Below are 10,871 nucleotides of genomic sequence, written 5' to 3' on the forward strand. Positions count from 1 at the left end.
TAATTTGTTAAATCATTCAGTTTCTTTTCTTTATCAGTTGGATTGGATGAGGTGAAGTAGTATGTGAAAACGAAAAAATACTATAGTGAGGGTGACTGTGCATGAAGTTTCTTTTACAAATATGAATACCTTAAATTCCTCACTGATCCCATTGGCCCCCATCTCTCTCCGCCACTAATTTTAACAAATAGCTATATAAACTAAAATCAAATATCATACAACGCAATGTAAAGTACCAAAAAAACTACTCGAAGTCAGTAAATATTTCAAATGATTCATAGCCATATGGCCCATGCCAGAAAATTCAAATAACATATATTACAATTTCTATCTTACGAATATAACATAATATAGATTATAATCAAATAACACATAGATTATAACTCTCAAAAGCTAGATAAAACACAATTTTATTTTTTATTTTTTCCAATTTCAAGTGTTAATTTCCTATCTTAGCCAAGATAACGTTTATCGAATATTTTGAATTTTGATTTGATTGGGTCTTTTTCTCGTATTGACCTTTAAAAAAAAATTTATTAGTAGCTTTAAATCACCATGTCCGACTTTTTTTTTTACGTCACTATCCATGTAGCTTAGAAGTGCTTGTAAAAATGAGTGATGTTGGGTTCACCATTTCCTCAAATTCATTTCAGATCATATGAAACTTTAGGAATAAGAATTAAGGATCCAAACCATGCACAATAGCGGCAAAGAATTAAGGATCCAAACCATGCGCAATAGGGAAAACCTATGATCGTCCTTCTCCAATTAGGTTTCGTCGAAGAAATTTATTGCACATTTCATTCAAGATGAATAGAAAACTATGCCACAGCATTGATACTATTGGTAAGGTGGTAAACCTTTGAAAGTTCATGAGGAATAATGTTATCATATAGATAAAAACATTTATAAATTAACATGAACATTCATAGTGGTGCAGGTCCTAAAATCAAATTATTGTTCAAACTTTCGAGTTCAAACATCATGCACTCTGGTGATTATTGTCCCATGGGCAAAGAGTTGCACCAGTATTGACAAATTTTGGATAATATAAATTCTACACATTCCATACTAATAATAACATAATAAATACAATACTCATGCAACGCATGAGACCAAGACTAGTTTTAACTAAAAAGATCCCATTTAAATCAAAAGCATAAAAAACCATATAAATAAAGAAAAAATATAATTTAAATAATAATAAAATAACAATTTCAAAACAGTATAAAATGGTAAATGAGAAATATATATTGGCATGATATTGTTAATAAAGGCGAATTTTATACGAACTGCGTAGCAACGATGGCTAGGAAACCCACAACTATATTGAAACCAAACCCAAGAAAGCCAATAAAATCGAGGTTTTGAATTTGACCCAAAAACAATGAACCAAGCAACCAACAAACAAATTTGCTGACCTCTAGATCACAAAATTAGTGAATCTCACCCGAATTTGTGAACGCCACAAGAAAAATGATTTCTTGAAAAGTTTGGATTGTTCAATGAAGAACAAGAAAAGTGGAAGCAAACAGTCCCTTGTATAAATTCTCTCAAATATAAAAGTTGATTACAATGAAAAATAAAATATCCTATTTATACTAAACCCTAAAAACTAATTTAAAATGGAAAATAACTTTTAAAAGATCACAAAAGATCAATCAAAATAAAATTCTAGTGTAATAAGGTAACTCATGAAAAAGAAAGAAAAAAAAGGAAACTCTTGCCTCGAATTTACTCTATGTGACCGCACGTGTAACTCTATGCGGTCGCATAGAAGTTACATTGGCCCCCAGTGAATTCTTTGCACTCCACCATGCAGTAGCACGGTTTGGGACACTATGCGACCACATAATGTCCTTGCTAGTTCCAATTTTAGCCGCTCGAACCAACATGCTCCTAATTATTTCGGCCTTCAACCCCAACATCAAACGTGGACTTTGGCTTGTTAACTCCAACAGTTTGTACTTCATAGCTTGAACAAGTAAATGGCCAGCTTTACTATCTCTATTTGTTCTCGATCGTGCCCTTGGCTTGCCATTAACATACTTCGAACACTTACTAGCTTGATGCCTTTTTCAGATCACATCAGAATTTGTTACCAAAAGTAAACTTGAAGGGAAGTTTTTGAAATTTAAACTAGATAATTGCCATGAACCTATATGAGAATAAAACTAAAGATTTATTTGTACATATTACCTAGCATATTAAATTACAACATCTAAAACATAAATTTTATTTAACTTAACGTACTATAGAGAAGATAAATTTATTTATTTAAATTTTACCATCAACTTATTTTGTTATATATATATATATATATATATATATATATATGGGGAGAATGGATTTGTTTCGTCAAATGTGTGACACATTTATAATTTATATAAATGAGACAACTATATTTAAATTTAAGACATTCATTTGCTCTATACACATTGAACCACATCATCTAAATCTTTAAGCTCAAGAGTGAAAAAATTTATTTACTTTAATATTATTTTCAACTTAATCTATGAGACATTTAAGATAGACATCCATTGAAATTTTTGTTAGCAAAATTTGCAAATTGTTCCACAATCTATAAAAAAACACAAAAAAAAAATTTTTTTTAAATAAATAAAGAAGAAGGAAGAAAGCCTAAAGGTTTCTATATGAAAAATAGACATTGTTCTCACTTATATTTCTTCAAAACTTCATTTCATTGTCTTAAGCACTCCTTCTGTATACTATCAACGATCCATCAAAACTCTCTTACATTTTATTTATTAAACAACTATGTCTAACTTAATAATTTATTTAACATCTTTAATACTATGACCATTTATGATTTTTTTAGAGAGCGTATTCAATTGGGACTTCTGAAAATTTTGATGGACTTCTTTTAGGTGATGACTTTTGTGCATTTCATAGATCTCTTATAGATTTATATGGAATTAGTGGAAGTCTTTCATAGACTTCTATGAATTTTCATTTTAAAATTTGTATAGACTTTTGAAGACTTTCATTTAAAATAGAATTCAGGTGAATCTAGTGTGAAATTCTCATATACGAGGTGTTAGTTTCCACAATTTCCCTTTTCCTTCCCCCTTCTTCTATATATATATATAGAATAAGAGAGAGAAAGAAATATAAATGAAATATAATTAATAAAATCATACATGTCCATAGAAGGTTAAAGGAAAGAAAGAAAGAATCTTTTTTATTTTATTTTATTTTTTATTTTTTGTGAATATCTCCCAAAATCTCGTGATTAATAAGAGACAAATTTCAAGATTTTATATGAATATTTTCTACTTAATAGTTAGTACTCCAGAAACTTTTATAAAAATCTTTAGAATTCGTTAAAATTTGAATTCCTCAAGACTTATAGAAACTTCTAGAAAATTTTAATTGAATACACTGTAACTTTTAGAGACTTTTTTAAAGCCTATAAAAATCTTGATTGAATATACCATGACTTTTAGAGAGTCTCAAGTCAATATCCTCGAACTTTTTTAAATCCTTGAAAGTCATTAAAAGTCTCAATTGAATACACCCCCAATAGATTTCGCAACCCCACAACATTACACATGATCTTTGTTGATATAATTATTCAATACTTAATATAATTTTACGACAAAGTAATGCTAGTTTAAAAAAAGCCAACTTGTTCATATATAGACGATTGTACATTCGAATGTAAATATTGTCAATAGACATAATTACATATATTTGTCCATAGATAAAGACATGGAAATTAATAGAATTAGACTTTTACAATGAATCATTTTTTTTTTTTTAATTCTCTGCCTTAATGATCAGTTATGGACGGCGGGTGGAACATTCGGATCATTGGAACCATGGTCTCTACGGCCTGAATAGTCAATGCTGACCTCCATCTTTGGGCTGTGCTTATTTCGTTCAGGATTTGCCACTTCAACTCTTTACATGCCCTTCACAAATTACCCAGATTTATATTCAAATTTCAACTAAAAGTACTATGAATATAATCAAAAGGTTCAAGTAAAATTACATAAGATTCTCTATGTAATCCGTTAATAATTTGTCTATAAACGAACAAGCAAAGTGATAACCTGAGAGAGTTTGTTGGTGGCAACTTCTATTTCTTGATTGCTTGAAATAAAACTTCCTAAAATAATAATAATAATAATAATAATAATAATAATAATAATAATAATAATAATAATAATATCCACTAGGCATTAGTTATTTTATAGTACTGAAATGTAATGTATTAATTTCAGAACGAACAAGAAAAAAAATGGGTTCGTGCTCTTCAAGTCAATCATCATTTAATTCGAACATTAAAGAAACCCTCTCGAGCAAACAAATTTAACAATATTTAGTTGTACATATTCGGCCAGTGCATTAAAACATGTTTAGCCTCTATTTGGTTCAGATACACATAAATGTTTTAGTAGTATTGATAAAAATTGATAAAATATGTGTTTGAAAAATTGATAAAAGTTATGAGTCTCATGAAATTTATGGTTGAAAATAAACTTGAGAAAAATGAATTTACAAAAATGAGTGACCGAAAATGAACATAATTCTTATTGCATAATGGACTATAGCATAGCAATGAACTCAGGAACGTTTGAGGTATTAACCTTTTAAGGATATACTAGCGTTAACATAGATGAACTGAAACCACGACACGACGTGCACGATCTGTGAAAAATGTTTTATTTATTTATTTATTTTTTAAAATAAAGTAAGACACGAAACGTTTTGGAATGCATTGTCTAAACTAATATAAAGCAAATTACATACAGAGACCTCCCCTTTATTTTCTAAAATTTCATAAATCGCAATTATAATTATTTTACAATTTAAAATTTTTTGCACTATTCATCATCATTTTGCAAAAAAAAGAAAAATCAAATTTTGTTAATTTTTAGTATTGAATCCTATCTAAATGAAAACAAAAGTATGAAAAAGTGTATCTAAATAAATACTAATTAGAAAAATATAACTTAAATATTGTTGAAGTTGTCCCACATTGGTTGTAAATGAAGTTAGTATTCAGTTTATAAGTGTGAGGGAAAACCTCACCTTTTGAACTAGTTTTTAGGGGTAGTAGAGTCTCAATACCACCCAACACTAATATCAGAATTCTGTTTATCAACAAATCTCCGGTCCAATAGTCACGGAGATACAAGTATGTGTGAAGGGGAGATGGATTTGATCTCTCGCAAGCCCTGTTGTGTGAGGCCTGCAAAGCCCAATGTGCGAGGGGAAAATTTTTGAGGTTGTCCCACATTGGTTGTGGATGTGGTTGGTATTCAATTTATAAATATGAGGGAAAGCCCCATCTTTTAGCTAGCTTTTTGGGTGAGAAATGCCGAATACCATCCAAAAAATATAATAAATAACAATTTCAAAGTAGTATAGAATGGTAAAATGAATGTTAGCAAAGGGTGAATTTGTTACCAAAAGTAAACTTCATGGAAGTTTTTTAAATTTTAAAAATAGATTAAAGGTCTCTATAATTATCGTAGACCTATAGCGAGGATAAAACTAAACTTATTATTATTATTATTATTATTATTATTATTATTATTATTATTATTCTTCTTCTTCTTCTTCTTCTTCTTCTTCTTCTTCTTCTTCTTCTTATTATTATTATTATTATTATTATTCTTCTTCTTCTTCTTCTTCTTCTTCTTCTTCTTCTTCTTCTTCTTATTATTATTATTATTATTATTATTCTTCTTCTTCTTCTTCTTCTTCTTCTTCTTCTTCTTATTATTATTATTATTATTATTATTATTATTATTTTGTAGATATTAGCCTATTGAATTACCTTATTTAAAACTTAAGTTATTACAGATAAAATAAATTTATTTAATTTTTACCATTAAACTGTATACTTTGTTACACAAACAATGGATTTTTTTCATCAAATGTGGGGCACAACATATATTGAACCGCATCATCTATATCTTTAAACTTAAGACTAAACAAATTTATTTCTTTAATTTTATCTTCAAATTAATCTATTAAACATTTAGAGCCTGTTTGAGTACCTTTTTTTTTTTTGTCCAAAATGCATGTTAGAATAGTATTTTAATGAGAATGGTTAGTTAAAAAATAAGAAAGAATTTTGAGTTGCGTATAATATTATTTTATTGAAAAATATGTGGCTAAAAATAAGAAAGAGAAAATTATATTATAGAAATAATGAGGACCAAACAAGCGCTAGGATAGACTTCCATTGAAATTTTTGTTAGCAAAAATAGCAAATTGTTCCACAATGCCTTTGGAGCAACAAAAAATAACAGGTTTCTAAATAATGTATTAAACCTATTCTCCCTTATATTTCTTCGAAATTTCGTTTTATTCTCTTACGCTCTTCTTCTACTACTATTAATGATCCCATCACAAATCTCTCACATTTTATTTATTAAACAACTATATTCAATTTTATAATTTATTTAGGGCTTTAATACCATATCCATTAATTATGATTTTCCTAGATTTCACACCCCCACAACACTGCACATTGTCTTTGTCGATATAATTATTCAATACTTAAAATAATTTTAGAACAAAGCAATGCGAAATTAAAAGCCAGTTTTTTCATAGTCGATAGTACTTTTACATGTCAAAATTGTCAATAGACATAATACATAGATTTGTCCTTGGATAATGACATGGAAATTAATAGAATTAACTTTCAAAATGATTTTTTTTTTTTTTAATTCCCTCCCCTGATGATCTTGTATGGACAGCCTGTTGGGTCGTTTGGATCACAGGGTTGATGGTGTTTAGGGCCTGAATAGTCAATGCCGACCTCCATCTGTAGGCTTTCCTTCTCATTTCCTTCAGGATCTACCACTTCAATTCCTTTGATGCCCTTCACGAATTACCAAGAATTAGATTCAAGTTTCAACTGAAAATACAACTAATGTAGTAGTTATACTGATAATAATAACAACAACAAACGAGGGAAAACCTGAGAGAATTTTTTGTTGGGTAGCTCTTCTTCTTTATTTGAAACAAAGCTTTGTCCTAAACCCGGAAAAAAAATGATAAATTTCATATTTTATCCCATTATACATGATATAGTTGATGTTAGGAAATAAGGACAAAGTGCATTGAAAAGTATAATTTACCCCTTGACATTGGAACTGCAGTAGAAGAGAGAATATGCGTGTAAATCAAAAGAAACACGAAAAGCGTAAGATAAACCTTCATTGCCAGTTAATGCACAAGAATTAGTGATTATATAAAGCAAAGATAAGATGTAGTGTATTAATTGAGGATAAGAACGAATTAGTCGGTGATTAGGTGTCCTCAATTGCAATTGTCATGGATTTTAAAAATCATTTCAAATTTAGTTGTCTTCAATTGAGATTTTATGGATTTTAATGTAGTCCATTAAAATTTCCCCAATTGAGATTTTAATGAAATTATTTAAAATTCATGTATCATCAATATCCAGTGGATTCTAAAATTTTCATTAATAGAAATATTTTAAAAGATTTGGATGAATTTCAATCTTAAAAATAAATATAACCAAATCTTTTGAAATTTCACCATATTTGATGAGATTCTTATGGAATTTGTAAGAATCTATTCAAATTCATAAAATTCATTAGAATTCTTAATCTTTTAAAATTCATTAAAATCTTAATTGAGAACACCCACGTTAGTTTTGGTAGTTAATTTCATTCTATTTAAATTGATAAAGTCAAATCCTAATTAAATAGCCAACAAACTCCTCACAAAATATATAGTATCTCATACATTGATTCAAAATATATAGAGAACTGTTACAATAATGTCAAATTACAATAAATGGAGCACAATTTTATTGGGTGTTCTCAATTAAGATTTTGATGAATTTTAAAATATTACAAATTGTAATGAATATCGTGGATTAGAATAGATTCCCACAAATTTCATAAGAATCTAAATTAAATGGTGAAATTTCGAAAAAATAAAAATAAAAATTGTTATATTTATTTTTAAATTTGAAATATATCCAAATATTTAAAAATTCCTCCATTAGTGAAATCCTTATAAATTCATTAGTTATTGAGGAAATCTAAATTTTAAAAAATTTCATTGAAATGCATTAAAATCTATTTCATTGTAACTCTTTTTTCAGACTCTATAAATACGGATCTTGATTCTCAATAAAATATACACTTGAATTTTGACTCCTCTCTCTCTCTCTCTCTCTCTCTCTCTTCATAACCGATTTCGCGACAAAATATATTGCCGCAAAAATTGAGATTTTGTTACAAAAGTAACTTAGGGACGACAATACGTTTGTTGCGGGTATTGTCACTCTATATAAGTCGCAAAATGTGTTCTGCGACACTTTTCGGCCATTCATTGCATTAACAAAATCACGACTCACTTGTGTGACATAGAAAATACAAAATTGCAACACAAAATTTGTAGCCATAATGTCGTCGCAGTATATATGTCGAGAAAAATTTAAAGGGCAACAAGTCCGTTTGCAATGAATATTCCAATAAAGTTTTTACGAGAAATATGTTTGTTGCGAACGTTGAGTCACCGAATATATTTTGCGACTACTTTCGATCATCCATCACATTAACAAAATCGCAACATTATTTATTTGCCACAAAAAATATGAAATACCAGCACGATATTTGTAACTATAATCTCCTCGCTATGCGTATAAGTCGCAAAAAAATAAAAGGGCGACACGATAGTTTGTTGCAACAATTATTCCAATAAAATTTTTACGAGAAAAATATTTGTTGCGAATATTCTTTTAAAGGTGCAACTTTTGTTACCTATTTTATTTTGCAACAACACGTGCATGTAGTAATATATTTTTAATAATAAGTAATGTTTGTCGTGAAATATGTTTTACAATGTATTTGATATGTCACATAATGTATTTTAATATATTCCATATTTGTAGTACAATATATTATGTAACAAGTGATGTTTGTATTTAAATTTATTTTGCAACACTAATAATCTATTGCGCCATCATTTGTGCAATGAGTATAGTTGTTGCCTAATTTATTTCTTGATTATTTATATACGTCACATATTTTATTTTACTACATAGAATATTATTATGAAAAGTATTTTGTGACAATGAACTTTTATTTACGTGTCAACTTGTGCTTGTAGTTAAATTTATTCCGCAACACAAAGGGTTTGTTGCTTCAAGCATGTACAATTGTCGCCTAATTGATTCTATTTTTATTTACGTATGTCGTAGATTATATTTTAAACACAATTTTCGATTTCTTTCATGGTAATGGAATTGTTATTGACTTACTTAACTAGGAATAACTCGTAACTTTATGAAGAGCATGCTTCAACATACAATGATTAAAATATAATTGATATCAAAATAGGAAAAAAAACCATATCAGTGTCAACCAGATACATATAGATCAAGGTATTATCTGCAAACTTGGTTGCCTCTAAAATCAAAACAAATACAAATAAACTATGGTACTAGTAATTTCAATGTCGAGTTACTTAGAATGATCCACCAAACTCGAAAATTAGAAAATAGAACTAAAAATATGGAAGAAATAACAAAAACTCACGAAACACCCTAATAACATTCTTCACTCTAGAGATATGCTTTCAACTGACCATCAACATGTTCTTTGGGTAAATGATAATTCCTATTGAGAAAAGCTCCATAACTTTAGTCAAACATGTACGTATAAAAGGTAATGAAATATGAGCTTAAAGAAAATATTTCAAATATCTCACATTGAATATAAGCAAAAGATCAACAATCATCACAATAAACAATTAAATATATCTCATTAGTCAATCAATCTAACCTTAACTGTGAATAAAAATTCTAATCAACTATCGATTGATGCATCATCAGTACTCGAATCTGTAGAGGAAAGGGAAAATGTAATCATTAAAAAATAAAATAAAAATATTGCACAAACACACACACACACACACACACACATATAAAGAATGTTTTACTTACCGATATCACTATCACCATCATCATCATCATCATCATCGTTACCATCTAGAGATTTCTCATCTTCACTGTAATATTCATTCAATATATCATCTTCCTCTCCTGAAGTATCATATATAACATTATTCATATTTTTATTTATTGATTCCACATCTATTTGCAGTGCTTCATTTTCAATAATATCCGGATCAACATCTCCTCTATATGCTTGAGAGTCAAGATCTTCTTGTTGTATTGGCAAGACAATATCTGATGATTCATTTTCCTTAAATATTGCTTGCTCACTACCACTCATTTTTTCAGGAATGTCCCATATGCCTCTTTGTTGTACATTTTTGACTACCTTCCATTGTGAACCCAACAAAAGATCATTCATATAAAATACTTGTTGTGCTTGGATGCCAAGTATATTAGAATCATCCATATACCATTTGTGATTCACATTGATAGAAGTAAGATGATAATCTATGACTATTCTTTTTTGCTTTGGATTATTATCATACCAATTACACTGGAACAAAATGACATGATACTAAAAAAATATACCAACTCAATAACACACACAGTATATCGAAAAAGTTGATGTCTTCATCTCCCGGCGTCATCCCTCCACTATTTTGTGTTATACAACTATCATCTCAATCTTTAACAATGAATCGTATCTCATTAGCAATACAACCCAAATAGAAAAATATTCTAAAATCGGTTTATATGCTAATGTATACAATTCTTTGCTTACACATGAATCTTTTTTATTATATAATCTCGTTATCTGTGTTAATAAAAACATATTAATCAATATACCTTCATATGTGAATGTTATGTTGCTTTAATAAATAAATAAGACACGTATTATATCTTACATGTGAAGCAAACCATCCGGGAAACAATTTTTCTTGTTTTTTTTTTT

This window comes from Olea europaea, unplaced genomic scaffold, assembly GCF_002742605.1.
Source record: "Olea europaea var. sylvestris unplaced genomic scaffold, O_europaea_v1 scaffold1770, whole genome shotgun sequence".
NCBI classification, from domain to species: Eukaryota; Viridiplantae; Streptophyta; class Magnoliopsida; order Lamiales; family Oleaceae; genus Olea; species Olea europaea.